The sequence below is a fragment of the Moschus berezovskii genome, chromosome 12 (assembly GCF_049115385.1).
Source record: "Moschus berezovskii isolate FMDL1 chromosome 12, NW_MosBer_1.0, whole genome shotgun sequence".
Classification (NCBI taxonomy): Eukaryota; Metazoa; Chordata; class Mammalia; order Artiodactyla; family Moschidae; genus Moschus; species Moschus berezovskii.
In genome coordinates, this window is record NC_142471.1 from 44428849 (window position 1) to 44448721 (window position 19873).

The window sequence follows — 19873 nt, forward strand, 5'->3', positions numbered from 1 at the left end:
CTTTTACTGTGGGCATCCTCAAACTCAAGGCCAAGTTAATTTGATCTACTGGCCAAAGTATTGGAGTTTCAGCTTCAACATCAGTCCTTCCAATGAACACCCACGACTGATCTCTTTCACAATGGACTGGTTGGATCTCCTTGCAGTCCAAGGGACTCTCAAGAGTATTCTCTAACACCACAGTTCAAAAGCATCAATTATTTGGTGCTCAGCTTTCTTTATGGTCCAACTCTCACATCCATACATGACCACTGGAAAAACCATAAAAGCTTCTGTCCTTCCTCTTGAGACCCAGTGACAAGATTCCCTAGTGACAATCTTCCACTCAAAGGCAGGGCTAGGAAAAGGCTTGAAAGAGAGAAAACCTAGTTATCTTCTTTGGATATTGAAAGATGAAGCTGATTTTGTTTGTACCAGGGGCCAGATGCTCATCACCCAATGACCTCCTTCATGGACTTCATTGTTCATGAGTAGAGGTAAGAGAGGATGGCCAGGGCTGGGATTCCAGAGTCAGAAGGACCTTTGTTCTAACTCTAGTTCCTCCATTCACTTCACTTTCCAAGTCTTGGTTTTTCCTGTGTGAAAGGGAAATATTCCATCTACATCAATAAATATTTATTAAAGACCTATGATGTGTATATCCTGTGAAAACCATAATTGGAAAAGACGCATGTACCCCAATGTTCATTGCAGCACTATTTACAATAGCCAGGACATAGAAGCAACCTAAACGTCCATTGACAAATGAATGGATAAAAATGTTGTAGTACATATACCATGGGATATTAATTGGCCATAAAAAAGAACACATTTGAGTCAGTCCTAAAGAGATGGATGAACCTAGAACCTATTATTCAGAGTGAAATAAGTCAGAAAGAGAAAGACAAATATCATATACTAATGCATATATATGGAATCTAGAAAGGTGGTACTGATGAACCTGTTTGCAGGGGAGCAGTGGAGACACAGACCTAGAGGACAGACTTGTGTACATAGTGGAGGAAGAAGAGAGAGGGATGAATTGAGAGAGTAACATGGAAACATATGCATTCAGTTCAGTCGCTCAGTCGTGTCCAACTCTTTGAGACTCCATGAATCGCAGCACCCCAGGCCTCCCTGTCCATCACCAACTCCCGGAGTTCACCCAAACCCATGTCCATTGAGTCAGTGATGCCATCCAACCATCTCATCCTCTGTCGTTCCCTTCTCCTCCTGCCCTCAATCTTTCCCAGCATCAGGGTCTATTCCAATGAGTCAGCTCTTCACATCAGGTGGCCAATGTATTGGAGTTTCAGCTTCAGCATCAGTCCTTCCAGTGAACACCCAGGACTGATTCCCTTTAGGATGGACTGGTTGGATCTCCTTGCAGTCCAAGGGACTCTCAAGAGTCTTTTCTAACACCACAGTTCAAAAGCATCAATTCTTTGGCACTCAGCTTTCTTCACAGTCCAACTCTCACATCCATACATGACCACTGGAAAAACCATAGCCTTGACTAGACAGACCTTTGTTGACAAAGTAATGTCTTTGCTTTTTAATATGCTGTGGCTCAGATGGTAGAGCGTCTGCCTGCAATGTGGGAGACCTGGGTTTGATCCCTGGGTCGGGAAGATCCCCTGGAGAAGAAAATGGCAACCCACTCCAGTACTCTTGCCTGGAAAATTCCATGGATGGAAGAGCCTGGTGGGTTACAGTTCATGGGGTCGCAAAGAGTTGGACAGGACTGAGTTAAAAAAAAAAAAAAAAAAAGGTTGGTCATAACTTTCCTTCCAAGGAGTAAGCATCTTTCAATTTTATGGCTGCAATCACCATCTGCAGTGATTTTGGAGCCCAGAAAAATAAAGTAATCCATTGTTTCCACTGTTTCCCCATCTATTTGCCATGAAGTGATAGGACCGGATGCCATGATCTTAGTTTTCTGTATGTTGAGCTTTAAGCCAACTTTTTCACTCTCCTCTTTCACTTTCATCAAGAGGCTTTTTAGTTCCTCTTCACTCTTTGCCATAAGGGTGGTGTCATCTGCATATCTGAGGTTATTGATATTTCTCCCGGCAATCTTGATTCCAGCTTGTGCTTCTTCCAGCCCAGCGTTTCTCATGATGTACTCTGCATATAAGTTAAATAAGCAGGGTGACAATATACAGCCTTGACGTACTCCTTTTCCTATTTGGAACCAATCTGTTGATATATGCATTACCATATGTAAAATAGGTAGCTGGTGGGAATTTGCTGTATGACACAGGGAGCTCAACCCTGTGCTCTCTGACAACCTAGAGAGGTAAGATAGGTTGGGAGATGGGATGGAAGGTAAAGGGAGGGGACATCTGTACACCTAAGACTTATTCATGCTGATGTATGGCAGAAACCAACACAATACTGTAAAGCAATTATTCTCCAATTAAAAATAAACAAAATGAACAAATTAGCAGAGGATGTTGCTACACACTGCCAAGAAGCCCCAAGGAGGAAGGACTTGCTGCCCCAGCTGCTGGGGGTGCTATGAACAGGGGTCCCTTCCCAAGTCATGTCAGCACAGAGCTACCAGGCATTAGGTCCCACCTTTCCCAGGGTGGCCACCATGCAATGACTGATCGAAGGCAAAGGATGAAGACCTGGCCATCTCTACCCAAATCAGGACACCCCTGGAGGGCCACTCCAGCCCCAAAGCTTCCAGAAGTGTCAGAGAAGACCAAAGTTTGATTCTCCCTCCAGCCATACCTGCTGCTAACCCCTCTGTTCTACATGGTTGGTCCCAAGAGCCCTCCTTAACAGACATCCTGCCAGCTAAACCCCATCTCAGAGTCTGCCTCCTGACAAAACCAACCTGCAACAGAAACAACCTCCCCTCTCTCAGGAAACCAACTTGAAGAAAGAAATGATAAAGTGATTTTACGAGGACTATTGAGAAAACGAGGTGTGTGAAAGCACTTTAGTAGTCCAAAACTACCATTGAAGACATGGGTTTCTTTCTTTTTTTTAATGGCTTGAAGTGAGTTGAGTTGCAATATGAAAACCTTTTTCATTTCTTAGAAAGAAAGCCTTCCAATTCCCCTCCACTTTGCCAGCTTCAAAGGCTCACTTCTCTATCCTCAAAGGCTCATTCTCAGTAGCCTGCAAGGGATGACTCCCCCCACCCAGACAGGTGTGACATCACCCAGGGGGGCACTTCCGGTACTCGAAGGAAATTTCTTGGCTCATATCTGCCAAGTGCCTATCATTAGTGAATCCCAATTTCAGAAGCTACAAAAAGGAGAGGGCCGCTTGACCCCACGCCCAGCTGACAACTTTCCAAGTTTCCCAGTGCTACAACCGACTCTGCAGAAGCAGAATCTTTGGCTCCAAACCACTAATGAACTCCTTCTAGCTCCAGGTTTAATTAGTTTTCATTGCAATATTAATGATCCTAACAAACCATTTCAACTTTCCTGTTGCACAGCTGGAATTCTTTTATTTGGCATTTGGTCTCTTTATAAGAAAATCCCTCACGCATCCTCCTCCCGGCCGGCCCCATCAAAAGGGAATAAGATGACATTCTTACTTTCCTTATCATTTTGGCCAACCCAGGGACAGTAGCTTTAATAATTTTGAAACTGGGAGCATTAAACACATCACAAACTGCCATACAAATAACATATAATATAACTCCAGGATTTTAATTACAGTGACTAATATATGTACCAATCTTAAAATCTCTATAGTACCATTAGGCCACATGCATGGACATTATTGGGAGGTTTAAAATTTGTACAAGGTATGTCATTAGTTGATCCAAGACCTTCCAGATCGAGAGTTCTCGCCTGGGACTCAGAATTCATTTGTTGGGCACTTTGAACTATTCAGCCAGAAGCAGCACTGTTTTCATTAGTGACTATGAAAAATGATTAAACATCGCTACCAGTTCATATGGGTTTGTGTTGAAGGTAGGCTTGCTGCATGGCTGAACAACTAGGTATTTGCTACTGGATTCCAATGGTTCTTTATTTTTTCTGCCTTTCCAAAGAAGAGAGAAGCAACAGTAAACCAACACGTGATAGAACTGTTATCTGCCTGCTCCCAGAAATTCTCCAGCCCAGCCTTAATAGAATTTGATCTGGATTTATATGAGAATGCACTGGATTTTTGCTACAGTGTTCTTCTAGCCAGAGATTTGGATTTGGGTGGACCTGCTGGGTGATGACTGGTGGAAACTGAATGAGACCCAGTGGGCCTCTCCAAAGAAAGGCTGGCAGCCTGTGCTTTAAGTTCAAGGACACACTGATGAACTCAAGTTCAGCTCAGCCAGCATCAACCACCCAGTGGCTATGCTACATGGGCAGCAGTGCTGAACTTGTGGTGAGGGTCCAAATTCAGAGATACAGTCAGTACTTGGTCCCAGTGGACTCCAGGGAGGGAATAAAGAACAGGGAGGTAAACTGGCCAGAAATATGGAGCATAAGTAAGTGGAATTTATTCCAAGTACACAAAGGTTTATTTAACATTCAAAAATCAATCAATATAATTAATCTTATCAATGGGCTAAAGAAGAAAAATCATATGTTCATACTAATTGACACAGGAAAAAAATTGACAAGATAGACAATTAGAAAAAGAAAAATCTCCCAGGAAGTTAGGAATAGGGAGTTTCCCAGGTGGCTCAGTGGTAAAGAATTTGCCTGCCAGTGCAGGAGACACAAGAGACATGTGTTTGATCCCTGGGTCAGAAAGATCCCCTAAAAAAGGAAATGGCAATCCAATCCAGTACTCTTGCCTGGGGAATCCCATGGACAGAGGAGCCTGGCAGTTTACAGTCTACGGAATCACAAAGAGTCAGACACACTGAGCTATTGAGCATGCATGCACACAAGCTAGGAACAGAAAAGAACCACTTCACACAATAAAGAACATTTACAAAAGCCTACGACTACATACTTAATAGTGAAAAATCAAACAAGGAAAGGATATCTGCTCTGACCACTCCTCTTCAGCATAATTGAAGTTCTAGCCACTACAATAAGGGAAGAAAAAGAAACAAATGGCTTGCAGATTGAAAATGAAGAAATAGAACTGTTCGTATTTGCAGATGGCTTGGTTGTTTGCATAGAAAATCCCAAAAAATTCACATACACAAAAAAATTAGAATAAGTGAGTTCAGCAAGAGTGCAAAATATAAGATCAACACACAAAAGTAAATTGCATTTCTACATATACAAATGAACACCTTGAAACCAAAATTTAAAACACAATACCAATGGTTATGGTTCCAAAGAAAATGAAATATTTTGGTATAAATTTTACAAAACATGTATAGTATCGGTATGCCAAAATTATAAAATGCCGAGGAAAGAAATCAAAGATCTAAATAAGAGTGACATACTATGTTTAGGGGTTGGAAGCCTCAACACAGCAACCTGGATTCGAGCCTCAGCTAGATCCTTCTTGGTTGAACCCAGTGCCTGGTCTCTCTCTCCCTGTGTGCATGCTAAGTCACTCAGTCCTATCCGACTCTTTGCAACCCAAAGGACTGTAGCCTGCCAGGCTCCTCTGTCCATGGGAGTCTCCAGGCAAGAATATTGGATTGGATTGCCATGCCCTTCTCCACTCTCCATGCCTGATCCTTATTTCTTTACTTTGGTACCAATGTCGTAAAGGGGATCACCTACTAAGAAGCATTGGAGGATGTGTCAGGCTTCCCTGCCCAAGGCATTCAGTCAGCCCAAGGGAAACCTTTGCTAGGGATTTTAGGATAAGTGGTCCCAGGAGAGACCAAGTTAAAGGACTGATGTAGGTAGTTGTATTGGGGAGGGATCCCAGGAATGTGAAGTGTAGGATCAGAGAAGAGGGTAGAGAAAACATAAGAGGTAACTCAAGGATGCATTATGGGTTACCCACTGCTAAGGAGGACTGGTTCTCCACCTGACCAGAAACTTCTGAAGAACTTTTTGAAATGCCTTTCAGAACTGTCCTCTCCTAGGATCCAGGTGGATTAGCTCATCTTTTGGCTGTCCCCCTCCACAGGTCAGGGATGGTCCCAGGTACACAGACTCCTCCACTTGGGGACCACACCTGTGTGAGTGCTCAGTGGATCACCATGGGTGTTGCCACATGTGCTGGTCTCAGGAAGTCTGAGACAAGAAGTGAGAGGCACATGTGTGCAGTCCAGGAGAAGGGATGGGGTGGTTTTTGTAGAGCGTATTTGTCACCCGTGGAGGTGGCAGTAACTAGACTGAGAATTGTGGACAAACAGATTGGTGTGGTGCTCAAAAGGTGTCCAGCAGTGAGGACGGTGGGGGCGTATGGCCTGGAAGTTACTGACAGCCAAGTCCTCGCCCTTGCAGGCAGCCATTGGCCCACCTGTGCCTCTGGCTAGTGAAGCACCCTCCTGTCCCACGCCTCCCTTATCTCGTGGCAGCATGATTGCTCATCTTATCTGACATCCCCCAGGCTGTCAGCTCCATGATGGAAAGAGCTCCCACTTAGACTGGAACACAGAGTCATCCTCTGTGCTCTGCGTGGAGTCACTCACAAAAGCTTCACAGCTGAGAAAGCAAGGCCCAGAGAAGTGCAGTGATCTACCCAAGGTCACACGGGCAGTTCAGTCCCAAACACTGGCTCCAGAGCATGGGCTCTGGACCATGACCTTTCTCTTCCCATGGGAGTGCAGTCTGGGGATGCTATGTCCACTGCAAGGTTCCAGAAGAGGCTCGGTGCAGTGTGGCATGGTTGTGGGAAGTTCAGGGTGCCAGAGGAACACAGAGAAGGACAGTGGGGGTCATGGGGAGGTTAAGGGAAGGGAGGGGAGGAGGGGAGAGATAAAGAGAAGAAGGGGAGTAAAGATGTGATGCAGAGAACGGAGAGATACTGAGGGAGAGGAGGTGGGGCGGGGCCGGCAACTTGAGCAGGGCTCATGGGCTCTAGAACACAGGGTGTGAAAGAGGAGCCGTGATCCCTGAGGCTGCCACGTGGGCAGGGTTGATGCGGAGGGGCTCCGATCCAGGCTCCAGCGGGGGTGAGAAATCATCAACACATTGTGGCTGGGAATGTGACAAAACCAGAGCTTCCCTGGCGTCGGCGGCTGTGAGAAGTGGGCCTAGAGCAGGCAGCCTGGGGCAGCGAGGGTGCTCAGGAAACTGCCGCAGGGACCCAGGGGAGCAAAGGTATGGCCCAAGCCAGGGCACACAAGGTCAAGACACCGTAGGACTAGGAGCCAGGGAGAGAGGAGGGAAGAGGTAGTGGAAGATCCAAGCTTCTGCACATAGTGGGTGGTGGGCTTCCCAACCCCAAATCCAAACAACCATTTAATGGATGCCTACTATGTGCCAGGCCCTGGGCCAGGCCCTTGAGATAGAATCTAGGTTTGTAATTACAACAGTGTTTCCAGATGCGTTTGTCCCTCCTCATTTTACCCAGGAGGAAGCCTTGAGAAGTTCCCGTGGGTGGTAAGCAATGGCAGGGCCAGACCCAAGGGGTCTGTGGGACTCCAGAGTCCGTGTTCTTTCCATGCACCATGAAATTACACTCAGGTCATTTCACTCAGCAAAGAGCATGAAACCGTGACAGCTGACCAGGCTCTGTGAGTGTCATAGTGGCCGAGAGCCAAGCTACAAATCACGCCACGTCACCACAAAAGCCAAAATAACCAGCGCCTATGTGTGGTCTGCTTACTCCAGCTGTCTTAGCTCAACCGGATCTATTGACGATTCACTAATCCAGCCAATAGCTGGGTGCTGACCCACACACTCAGCCGAGCCGGAGACAACACGAATCCTTTCCTCAGCCCTTGGCTTTGCCGGGGAGAGTCCATCATTAAAGTCTCCTTCCGAAGCAGCAGGATTTACCTGGCCTGGCCACAGGGGAGCCCTGGACAGCAGAACCAAAGACACCCCAAAACTCTGCATCTCTCTGTAACAAGTCCCTTTTCTCAGGCTTCCTCATTTGACCCACCTGTCAACGGCCATCTCAGTAAATTTCATTCGTGACAATGAGCTGTAGTGGCGGAATGCCTACCCCTAAAAGATATGTCTGTGTCTTAATCCTGAAACCAATGAATGTGGCCTTATTTAGAAAAATGGTTCCTACAGGTGGAATTAAGGATTTTGTGCTAAGTAGAAAGTTCGGTAGCCCCTAAATCCAATGACAAATGTCCTTTATAAGAGAAATAGACATTTGAGACAGAGAGAAGGGGGCAATGCAACCACAGGGCTTGAAGAGATATGAACAAACCAAGGGATGAGTGGGGCACTAGAAGCTAGAAGAGACAAGGAAGAACCCTCCCCTAGAGCCTTCAGATAGAGCTACCCCGCCAACCCCTTGATTTCAGACTTCTGGCCTCCAGAGCTGTGAGACAATGAACGTCTGTTGTTTAAGCCACCCTGTATGTGGTCATTTGTTTGGGCAGCCACAGGAAAGTCGCCTATGACTGTCCAGTATGCGTTACTATTTGCAGGAAAATCTGTGATCTCATCCTCAGGCCCATGAGCCGGCCAGGTCCTGCTCTGCCCTTGGCTGGAAAGGGAATCCCGAGGTTGCATCTGCCTCTTGGGTGTGGAGCTCTGGGCTGGAGCAGGATGAGAAATGGGCCTATTTATAAACGAACAGAGCCAGAGGGCGGGAGCTGGGTCAGCCGAGGGCTTCACCAAGGTCACAGACCCAGTCCCTTGGGATGGGGGCTTTGCAGAGAAGGGCCAGGCTCCAGAGGAAACAGGGGGCGGAAGCACTCGGGCCTCTCTGAGCGGTGGGGCCGTGGTCCATTTCTGAACAGCCTAACAGGAATGTCCAGCTGGCTTCCAAGTCAGATCTGGTGTCTTAGGCGAAGGGCAGGCCCAGCTGGGTGGGAGTGGATTCTTTCCCACTGCCTCATTGCCACTCCGAGAAAGGAAGGGTGAGTGCCCGGGGCAGGCGCGCTGCACGCAGCCCATGACTGTCTGTGGGCGGTTGTGTCCTCCACGCTCCTGCCGCTCAAGGAGGATGCTGCTATGGTGAGTAAGCCTCCGCGCTCCCTTCGCTTTTCGCTGTAAAGAGCACTCTCTCAGCAGGGACAGGTTGGACGGATTTAACCGGGTGATATTTCAGCCCCAGGCTGTCTCATGGAGGGCAGAAAGCTGGGCAGTAGTGCCAAGGATGTAGGCGGATAGGGACTCTACTGATTAGTGGCTGAGTGGGACCAGGGTCTGCTTCCAGCGTGATTGGTGCTGGGCAGAGTTGTCCAGAGGAAGTCATAGCACACAGACTGCCTTACCCGACCCCTCCCACAGGCCTGGGCCTGGGAGATGCTCAGCTCCACAGCACCAGCAGTCTTAAAAGCCCTCAGAAGGCTTTCCTCTACAGCGGGAACCGCTTCTGATCCAGGTAGGACGCCTACCTCCGTCACATCTGTGACCATACCATGTCTCTTGAGTCTTGTATGTCTTTAAGCACTTCTCCCTGTAAGAGTAAATTTCTGAATAGCTATTGCAGGAAGAAGAATGGGGCCAGATTTTTCACCTGCTTGTGTTCTGAGCCACAAGCTTCAGGTAACTTTGAATCTCAGCTGCATCTTCTTCTTGCTGTGTTATCCTGGACAAGTCACTTAACCTCTCTGAGCCTCATCTCCTAGTCTGTAATGTTGGGATAGCCCAGCCTATTTTGCTGAACTGCTGGGGAGGTTAGATGAGACAGTATGTGTCACACTCCCATCTCCATCCACAGAGCCTGGGCTCATTTCCCAGGACTTTGGACATCTTTTCTGTTTAACCTTTTCCATTGAGAAAGTCTGTTGGAGCTTCAGAGTCCATATCCACTCCAGCTGGGCACCTGGTCACTTGGAGTGATCAGCACAGCCCCGTGCTGTCATAGGGATATTCATGCAACCATGAGGGACTTACAGGGCTCAGGTACCGGCAGCCCACAGACTCCTCCTCTACCCTCCTCTCCTGACTCTGGGCTCTGGCCCAGCTGCTCATGGTCAGAACATTCAGATTCCAAGCCTGAAACCAAACCTGTATCCTTGTCATTCACTTGTCAAGCCCTGTTTTTCCTGCAGAAGCCTGCCTATGACCTTCTCAGGGTTAAGATTATACTAAAGTAGAAGCAGAACCAGCATGTGGTAGGGATTGTCTATGGAAAAGGACTCACTGCCTCCACTACAGAAGCAAGGGGTACTGGTCCCCAATGCTGATGTGACCTTGGACAAGTCATTTTTTCCTTTCAGCTTCCTCATCTTTAAAATGGGTATGTGCTGTGCTTAGTCACTCAGTTGTGTCCGACTCTGCAAACCCATGGACTCTAGCCCACCAGGCTCCTCTATCCATGGCAAGAATACTGGAGTGGGTTACGATGCCCTCCTCCAGGGTATCTTCCCAACCCAGGGATCAAATCCAGGTCTCCCGCATTGCAGGCAGATTCTTTACTGTCTGAGCCACCAGGGAAGCCCTAAAATGGGTACAATTTTATCTAAGTCTCAGAATGACTGTAGGTTGATCGCCAACCACCTGGCCTTGCCCCTGTCATGTATGAGGTGCTCTCCCTCCTCTTGCCCTGAGCCCCAGTTTGCAAGAGTACAGCAGTTGGCTCAGTCCCCAGATACAGAAGCAGGGGAGGGAGTCTCTGGAAGGGCGCAAGACTCAGGAGACCCAAAGAATAATAAGGGTTATGACCTCCCCTTCCTGGGTGCTGCCAGTCCTCACAGAGGCTCACCAGAGGGATCTTGTCCCCAAGAGGGGGATTACTAGCGCTAATACTCAAGCCCACAGCAGGAAATGGAGATAAGTCAACTCAGGACCCCTGAGAGGAGCCTTCTCTGACTTCATATCCATACCCAGGAAACCCGCAAACCATTCTTTTGTATTAATCAGATTTGCAAAGCCAATGGCAACATGGCAACATCACCCTACTTGAGCCTCTTAGCTGCTCTGGCCACAAGGGGAGGTCAGGGTGCTATAGGAAGTTGTGTCCCCCAGACTCCAGTGAGGGGGCAGGGCAGACCTGCTTGAGGGTCTCCTCAGGAAAAGCGAGAAGCTGAGGGTGGTTGCCTGGAACCACCAGTGCTGTTGAAACCTGTAGCATCTGATGGAGTAGACGCTGGGTTCAGACAACAGGAGACCCTGAGAGCAGAGGACTGACACCTGCCATACAGCGAGTGTCGGCTCCCTTCTCTCCCACCCGACTGGTAGGGATGGGTGGGAGGATGGGGTCTGTGGGGCCTGTCTCCAACACTGACTGGGCCTGGAAAGTACAGACAGGAGAGAGCCATTGTCATCAGACAAAGAGGTCATTAAAACCAAATGTTTAAAATATGACTCCCATGTATATAAAAAGATATTCAGACGAATTAAATGTATTTAGGCCAAATGCCTGGGACAGGATCCCAGCTCCACTACCTGGAAGCCCTGTGACCCTGGGCCAAGAGCTGGACTTCTTTAAGCCCTGGTTCCCTGGCTGCTGTGGACTGAATGGTGGCCCCCAAAAGATATGTCAACATCCTAACCCCAGAACTTGTGAATGTGACCTTATTCGGGAAGAATCTCTGCAGATATAATGAAGTTAAGAATCTAGAGATGAGGAGATTGTCTTAATTATCCAGGGGAGCCCTAAATCCGGTAAGAAAGTCTCTGACAAGTCTCCTTTCAGAAGCACTCAGAGGAGACAGAGAGACATACAGAAAAGAGAAGGTCATGTGAAGACAGAAGCAGAGATTGGAGGGATGCGGCCACAAGCCCAGAAACACCTGGAGCCACCAGAGGCCGAATAGGCACTTGAAGGCAGCTCAGCCCTGCCAATACCTTGAGCTCAGATTTCTGTCCTCCAGAACTGTGAGAGAATAAATATCTATTAACCCTCTCTCACCACTATCTTGTTACAGTGACCACAGGAAGTATTCTTCAAAGAAAGAATGTAAAGATCTGACAAAAGAGGATCATTATAGATCATGTGCATTTTTACATACAATAAGAATTGTACGCAGTCATGCAAAGAAGTTGTGGACAATCATTAAGGATGAAGCTGGTGTTGGGAATATCAAGACGGAAAAACAGAGTACCAGAATATTAATTTGTAAATGTTTCATTTCAGTTCAGTTGCTCACTCGTGTCCGACTCTTTGCAACCCCATGAATCACAGCACGCCAGGCCTCCCTGTCCATCACCAACTCCCGGAGTTCACTCAAACTCATGTCCATTGAGTTGGTGATGCCATCCAGCCATCTCATTCTCTGTTGTCCCCTTCTCCTGCCCCCAATTCCTCCCAGCATCAGTCTTTACCAGTGAGTCAACTCTTCGCATGAGGTCGCCAAAGTATTGGAGTTTCAGCTTCAGCATCAGTCCTTCCAATGAACACCCAGGATTGATCTCCTTTAGAATGGACTGGTTGGATCTCCTTGCAGTCCAAGGGACTCTCAAGAGTCTTCTCCAGCACCACAGTTCAAAAGCATCAATTCTTCGGCGATCAGCTTTCTTCACAGTCCAACTCTCACATCCATACATGACCACGGGAAAAACCATAGCCTTGACTAGACAGACCTTTGTTGGCAAAGTAATGTCTCTGCTTTTTAATATGCTATCTAGGTTGGTCATAACTTTCCTTCCAAGGAGTAAGCATCTTTTAATTTCATGGCTGCAGTCAGCATCCGCAGTGATTTTGGAGCCAAAAAAATAAAGTCTGACACTTTCCACTGTTTGTCCATCTGTTTCCCATGAAGTGATGGGACCAGATGCCATGATCTTAGTTTTCTGAATGTTGAGCTTTAAGCCAACTTTTTTACTCTCCTCTTTCACTTTCATCAAGAGGCTTTTGAGTTCCTCTTCGCTTTCTGCGATAAGGGTGGTGTCATCTGCATATCTGAGGTTATTGATATTTCTCCCGGCAATCTTGATTCCAGCTATTTTGCTTTTAAAAGTATGCCAAAAAAGGGAAAATAATGTTGATCCTCTCCAGGCCATATTATACCGTTTCCTTTATTTTCTTCTTCGCTATTTTCTGTATTTTCCAAATTTCCTCTCAATGAGTTCATGCAAGGTGCTGTGCTGAGTCACTTCAGTCCTATCTGACTCTTTGCCACCCTGTGAACTGTAGCCCACCAGGCTCCTCTGTCCATGGGATTCTCCAGGCAAGAATACTGGAGTGGGTTTCCATTCCCTTCTCCAGGGGATCTTCCCAACCCAGGGTTGGAACCCACATCCCTTAAGTCTCCTGCCTTGAAAAGCATCTTCTTTACCATTAGTGCCACCCGGGAAGCCCCTCAATGAGTATAACTTTTACTGTCAGAAACTAAAGAGCCGTTCTAAAATTTTCTTCCACAAATGTGACTTAGTTGTGCAAGAGCCCCTGAAGGCCCACTTTCTTTCCTCCTATAATCGCATGAGAACCTTACAACAGCCCCACCACAAACTCACCTGTGATTCCATTTCGTAGGTGAGAAAACTATGCTTCAAGAGGTAAATTGTGACTGCAGAGCCAGACTATGGCCAGAGTTGGGAAAGGAGCACAGTCGACCTGTCTTCTGAGCCTCGTGTGAGAAGCCACACTCCCCGAACCCATAGAGACAGTCACTGCTCTGCCCTCAACTCCCTCTCATGACCACAACCAGGATCTGGCCTGTCCTTCAATTCAGAATGACTGATCAAAGTCTCAAGTGCCCTCCAGGCAGAGATAAATAACAGAGAGCTAGATCCTGGGATTCCGGTTTCGTATTTTTAAATGGAAGGAGAGATAAATCATTTCTGCTAACTGTTTTTACCTGGCTGCAGGAAATGATGCATCACCATCTTTTAAAAGAAAATTAAGCCTTTAATTCCATGGCACATGTAATAAAATGATACTTCAGCTCTCTGCCTTGAATATATGGCCCGTCGTGTCCTAATTTACTATTTCAATGCTGCCTGAAATGTTCTGAAGTTATTAATGTGGCAATATATTCAAGCACCAAACCTGGCCTTCAAATGCTGTTCAAGCGCTCAATTAACACAATGGATGGCCAGGCGGGAGCCAAAGGGGTCATATCGAGAGGTAGGCCACGCGGGTGGGGTGCATGCGCGGCTGACCCTGCCGTAGAGGGCTACTGTGAGCCAGAGCCCCATTTTCTTCCTCTCGAAGGTGGAGATTATGATACCTCATTCACAGGTGCAAGGTGCGAGGTACAGATCTGTACCTGGTCCCCAGCTGCACCCAGTGCCCACAACACCACTCTCTTTATTCTGATTCTCTCGTGGTCCGTAGGAGAGCTGTGATGCTTCCACACGCATACCAATGCTTAGCATGTGTGCACAAGCTCACACATGAGGCAATTCATCCCAAGACTCTGAGCAGGCACATCCTATTGTACTTAGAACAGGCCTTTATGACCAGGAAACTGCCCAATGATCCATGCAAAGATATACTGGGGTGAAGTTCCAATGTAAGATAAAGGGCAGGGGCCTGGGGGCTTCAAGGCCCATGCTCTTCACCTTGTGTACCTCTCTCCTTTCCTATGAGTATGTGATGCTGACAGGGAGACCATGTGCTAATGTCAGCTGCCCTCAAGCCCTCCCCACTGGCACATGGAACAGCCACTGCACATGAGCATCTAGATGAGACCACTTGAATGAGAGCTCTCTTGTTCTTGTTTCTCTTGCAGAAACTCTCCAATGGGCTCAAAAGACACTGCTGGAGTCTCTGGGGTCAGGGACTTCAGGCCTTTCACTGGGCCCCTCAGCAGGAGCACCGGGTCCCCCTGGGAGGTTCACTGCAGGCCCACATCCTCTCCAGGGTAAATCTCATCTGTTTCAGAGACAGAGAGTTGGGACAGTTCATTTAGCTTTAAGCAAACTCACAAGGGGAATAATTGCAGCCCTGTGTCTAGAGGGGAAGATACACATGAAATTCTCCAGTGTGTGCCAGACCCCTCAGCAGTGGGCAAAACCAAGCTCGCTCTGCTACCCAGAGCTGGAGGCCTGAGGGAGAACTGACAGCCATAGCCAAGACTAATTTTCTGGAGGAATTAGGATGCTGGGCCACCAGATAAGTGACTTGAGCAAATTATTTAAACAACAGCAGCACCTCTCTTGGAGAAGGTGATGGCATCCCACTCTAGTACTCTTGCCTGGAAAATCCCACGGATGGAGGAGCCTGGTAGGCTTCAGTCCATGGGGTTGCGAAGAGTCAGACACGACTGAGCGCCTTCACTTTCACTTTTCACTTTCGTGCATTGGAGAAGGAAATGGCAACCCACTCCTGTGTTCTTGCCTGGAGAATCCCAGGGACGGGGGAGCCAGGCGGGCTGCCGTCTATGGGGTCGCACAGATGCGGACACAACTGAAGCGACGCAGCAGCAGCAGCAGCAGCACCTCTCTTGGTCTTCCCTGGTGGCTCAGACAGTAAAGAATCCACCTGCAATGAGGGAGACCTGGGTTCAATCCTTGGGTTGGGAAGATCCCCTGGAGGAGGCTGTGGCCACCCACTCCAGTAGTCTTGCCTGGAGAATCCGCATGGACAGAGGAGCCTGGCAGGTTACAGTCCATGGGGTTGCAGAGTCGTACACAATTGAACGACTAAGAACAACACAGCTCAGCACCTCTGTCTCGTAAGATTGCTGTGATTATTAAAATGAATCAATAATGGTGATCAGTCTCACAGACGCGCTCCTGTTAGCTGTGGAAACCAGCCCACTGAAGCTGCTCCATTTGTGGCAGACAGTGTGAGTGAGCACTCGATGCCGGGAGTCCTGCTGGGGTCTCCTCTTCCTCATCGCTCTCATTCAAGTGCCCAGAGCCAAATTCTACCCCAAATAACCTCCCCACTCTCCTCTCTTCTCTGACCTTCTAGGCCACCTACTCCCCTCTGAACACCTACAATGTCCTTCGACTGGCCCTGCCCCCATCTCAGCCTACAACATTCTATTGTCCATGCTGCAGTCAGAGAAATCTTTTTAAAATTTATTTATTTTTCATTGAAGTATAGTTGATGTAATTATATAAGTTAGAGGTGTACAATAAAGTAATTCACAATTTTAAAGGTTATACTCTATTTATAGTTACTATAAAATACTGGCTACATTCCCAGTGTTGTCCAGTACATCCTTGTAGCTTCTTTTATACCTCAGTTTCTACCTCTTAATCCTCTGTCCCTACGTGGCCCCTCCTCCCTTCCCTCTCCCCACTGTAACCACTAGTTTATTCTCTATGCCTGTGAGTCTCCTTTTTTTTGTTATATTCACCAGTTTATTGTATTTTTTATATTCTACATATAAGTGGTACCATACAGTGTTTGTCTTTTTCTGTCTGACTTATCTCACTTAGCATAATATCCTCCAGGTCCATTCATGTTGCTGCAAATGGCAAGATTTCATTTTTTATTGCTGAGTAGTATTCCATTGTATGTATGTATGTGTGTGTGTATATATATATATGCCACTTCTTCTTTATCCATTCATCTGTTGATGGACACTTATCTTGCTTCCCTATCTTAGTAATTGTAAATAGTGCTGCTATGAAACCTTCTTCAAATGTTTATCAGATCCTATTGGCCCTATGACTAAACGCACCATTGGCTTCCTATAACACTGAGTAAAATGCAAACTCCATGTCCCTGGCCATCAAGGCTCCACATGGCCTGGTCCTGTCTGCTCTCTACTCTCATCTAGAAATCCCCACCCTCAATCCCCAAGTGTAAGTTCCATGAAAACAGAGATCCTGTCTTGTTCACAGTTGTATCCCATTGCCTGGCCCATGGTATTTACAAAACAAATGTTTCTAGAATAAATGAAGGATTCAAAGCCAGACAAACTACCTATAGTGCATTGTACTACTGGATAGGGGGAAATAGACACTAATAAAAATAAACCCCTTCAGTTAAGCAAATTTCAATCCCTCCTCCTAAACTGGGAGCCTGTGAGCTCAGAAGGCTGGAGAAAAAGTTTGAACACACCTAGCCTGTATCTTCAAGGGGTCAAGACAACCTTGGGAGAAAGTGACCCTACAGGGACTTCTGTATTCAGCTGCACAGGTTAAGGGTGGCACAAATCCATGGATGACACTGACATAGAATGATGCTCCTAGGGTTTTCAGATGGGTCAGTGCAGCAGTCTTGTACCCCCCAACCTGCTCCATCAGGACTGAACCCCCTTTGAGTTCCCTCCCTCAGCCCTGCGCCTCTGTCCTCAGTTTGTTTTCCTCCTTAAGAATTCACAGACCAATAAAGCAGAGAACAATACAAATGCTGTCCCTGGGTGAAAAGGGAGGATGGAATATCAGATGTGTATCTTCCTATCTCTGCTGCATCCTATCTGTGTGTCCTTGAACTCATTATTTTTTGGAGCTTCAAGCTCCCAGCACACAGAGATGCTCAGAACAATTTGTCTGGGCCGAATCAGATACCTGCATGGCAGGGCTGATGGAGAGATGGCAAAGCCTGTATCGTGTGGCCGAGTCTAGTTCCACCAGTGTAAGGAGCTTCAACAGAAAGCACTTTCTTGTTTTCCTTTATTCACTATAACAGTGAGCATGAGGTTACCATGACTCTTTCCTGCACATGAGGCCACTGTGGCTCAGAGGTTCAATGGCTGCCCAAGTGCCCACACTGCTGGCAATGAGACAGTGACTTACCCTAGCCCTAAAGATGGGCCTGACAGCTCCTGTGAGGCAGCTGTGTTTCCAAGGCTCTTGGGCATAGGAGCCCAAGACTCTGATCTTGAGGACTTAGCTTGCTGTCATGCTCAGGTCTGCAGGTCCAGGCTCTCTCTACGCCCATCCTACTTCCCTCCCTTCTAGTCGGCCCTATGGGGTCTGTCCCTGGATCTACAATATAAGGGGAGTAGGATAGGACTTCTGAAAACAAAATCCCTGCCCCCCATAACTGAGTTTAACTGAGAAGTTCCAGTCTGAAAACTTTGGACACATTGCTGACAGTCCCGATGACAGCCCAGCTGGGAGGGCAGCTATATTTAGCCGCATGCTTGACCTACCATGTTATCGGGAGCAGAACCAAAAGGTTGGGGCGGGAGGTAGCAGAGAGCGCCTCCACCCCGTACCACCCCAGCCGCACAGCCTTAACAATCTGCTCAGCAAAGTTTCCTCTTTCTGAACACATGTTTTCCCCAATGCTGGGGAGATTTGTGACTTGCCCCGTGCTTTGGGCCTGGAGGTAGAGGCCAAAAGCAATCAGCTCCGTTTGTAGCAGGAGGAATTTCTGCACAAGGTAGTGAAGAGGCATGTTGGTTGTGGGTTACAAAGCCAAGCTCTTTCCTCCTGCATCCCTGGGTGCCTGCAACGATAGGAGGGAGTCCATGCAAACTGCGCATGGGCACTGGGAAGGGGAACTGAACCGTCAGCAGGTGAATCTTCTTCCCAGATACTGATGCTCCCCACCTCGCAGAGCCTTTGAAAAGAGCAAATGAAGCATAACATGAAAAGTATACAGCACAGTGAGCACTATGCCGGTTTCGCCTCTCCCCTTGATCCTCACAACCCAACGAGGTCCGATTTAGCCGACGCATCCCCATTCCACAGACGAAGAACCTGAATGCAGCACTCGGGGATGGTGACTTGCCTAAACGCTCAGCGGGGGCTCAGTAACAGCTGTGCTGCAGACACGTCGATGTTTCCCATCTCTGAATTTGACCTGTGTGTTCAATGGTCCAAGAAAATCAAGGTTGGGGGCAGGTGTGATGGTGCTAATTTCCCAGAAGCAGTCTTACCTCTGCTTTTTGAAGTGTCGTAAAATTGGCTGGAAGCTGCTCCCGTCAGCAGCACTGCATGAGGCTGCTGAAAGCACTTTTAGCACCTGATTAAAAAGGAGCCTTATTTTCCTGAGCAATTACCAGGCTCGACTCTCATGATGTCATCCCAAAGACAAGGAAGAAAAGTGATGGAAGGCTGGCCTCGAGACACTCACCCCACAGAGTACTAAATGGCCTGGCCTCGCCCGAATGTGGGGTATGCCAGGCACAGCGTGGGCAGCAACGTCCAGAGTTGCAAGGCAGCAAGCAGGGCTCGCCACAGGGGTGGGCTCCGTCCTTCCCAGCTCCAGTGGAGACACTGCATTGGCCTGCATCTGGCTGTGACCTGACTCCTGGGGAATCTGGGAATGAAGCAGAAAGAAGAAAGGAACTAGCCTTTCTTGAAGTTCTCCTATGGGAAGGTTATCCCTTTTATATCCCCAAACAGCTGTTCCTGGAGCCTTCTAGTCACGAGACATATATTAAAGAAAGCAGAGACGTGGGAGGTAACTTCATGCCCAAAATCACACAGCCAATAGTTTAGAGAAAAAATGGATTCAAACCCATGCAGAGCTCTAAACAGCCCCCTGCATTATACCGTGCTGTCTTCTAGCATCCCTGGGTTGCCTTAAAGAGTAGCTTGGGCCCTGCACTTACCTAGGCTTTCTCCCTCTGGTCCCAGTGTGGGTAACAGGAAGGGTGCCTCACCCTGTGCATGGCTGAAAACTCCTGCCCAATTTGTCCTGTAATTGTGTCACCCTAAGGGCACTGTGTACCTGGTCTAAGTTATAACCAAAGTTGTCTCTTACAGCGCACAGTAGCAAAGAGCCATAAAAAGGAAATACCCAATGCTGCCAAAGATGTGGTCAAACAGGCAGGCTTACTCATCAGTGGTAGCAGTGGAAAGCAATTTGGCAAGATGTACAGGGCTTAATAATGTGAATCTCTTCAGTCTAGTAATCACACATCTGCAAATACGTCTTGAAACAATAAATCCAAATAAAAATATTACCTATAAACATCTTCATAGTAGCATTTCCTAAGGAGCCAGATACATTGAAATTCCATAATTTGGAATATTAACCCATTTAAAATAATATTTCATCTTGGATTGCAAGGACTACATTGTCAAAATGGCCATACAACCCAAAGCAATCTATAGGTTTTATGTAATCCCCATCAAATTACCCATGACATCTTTTACAGAACTGGAATAAATAGCTCTAAAAATTT

The 19873-nt window shown here is 47.4% G+C and overlaps 1 protein-coding gene across 2 annotated transcripts in view; it reads left to right on the forward strand.

The window, feature by feature from the left end:
• Positions 1-8661: 8661 nt before the first annotated feature.
• C12H10orf71 (chromosome 12 C10orf71 homolog) overlaps positions 8662-19873 on the forward strand; it is a 55378-nt gene continuing 44166 nt past the window's right edge. For both annotated transcript variants that reach the window (XM_055425256.2, XM_055425257.2), the window contains exon 1: positions 8662-8954. The gene's annotated coding sequence lies outside the window, so the exon portion shown is untranslated. The remainder of the gene's footprint in view (positions 8955-19873) is intronic.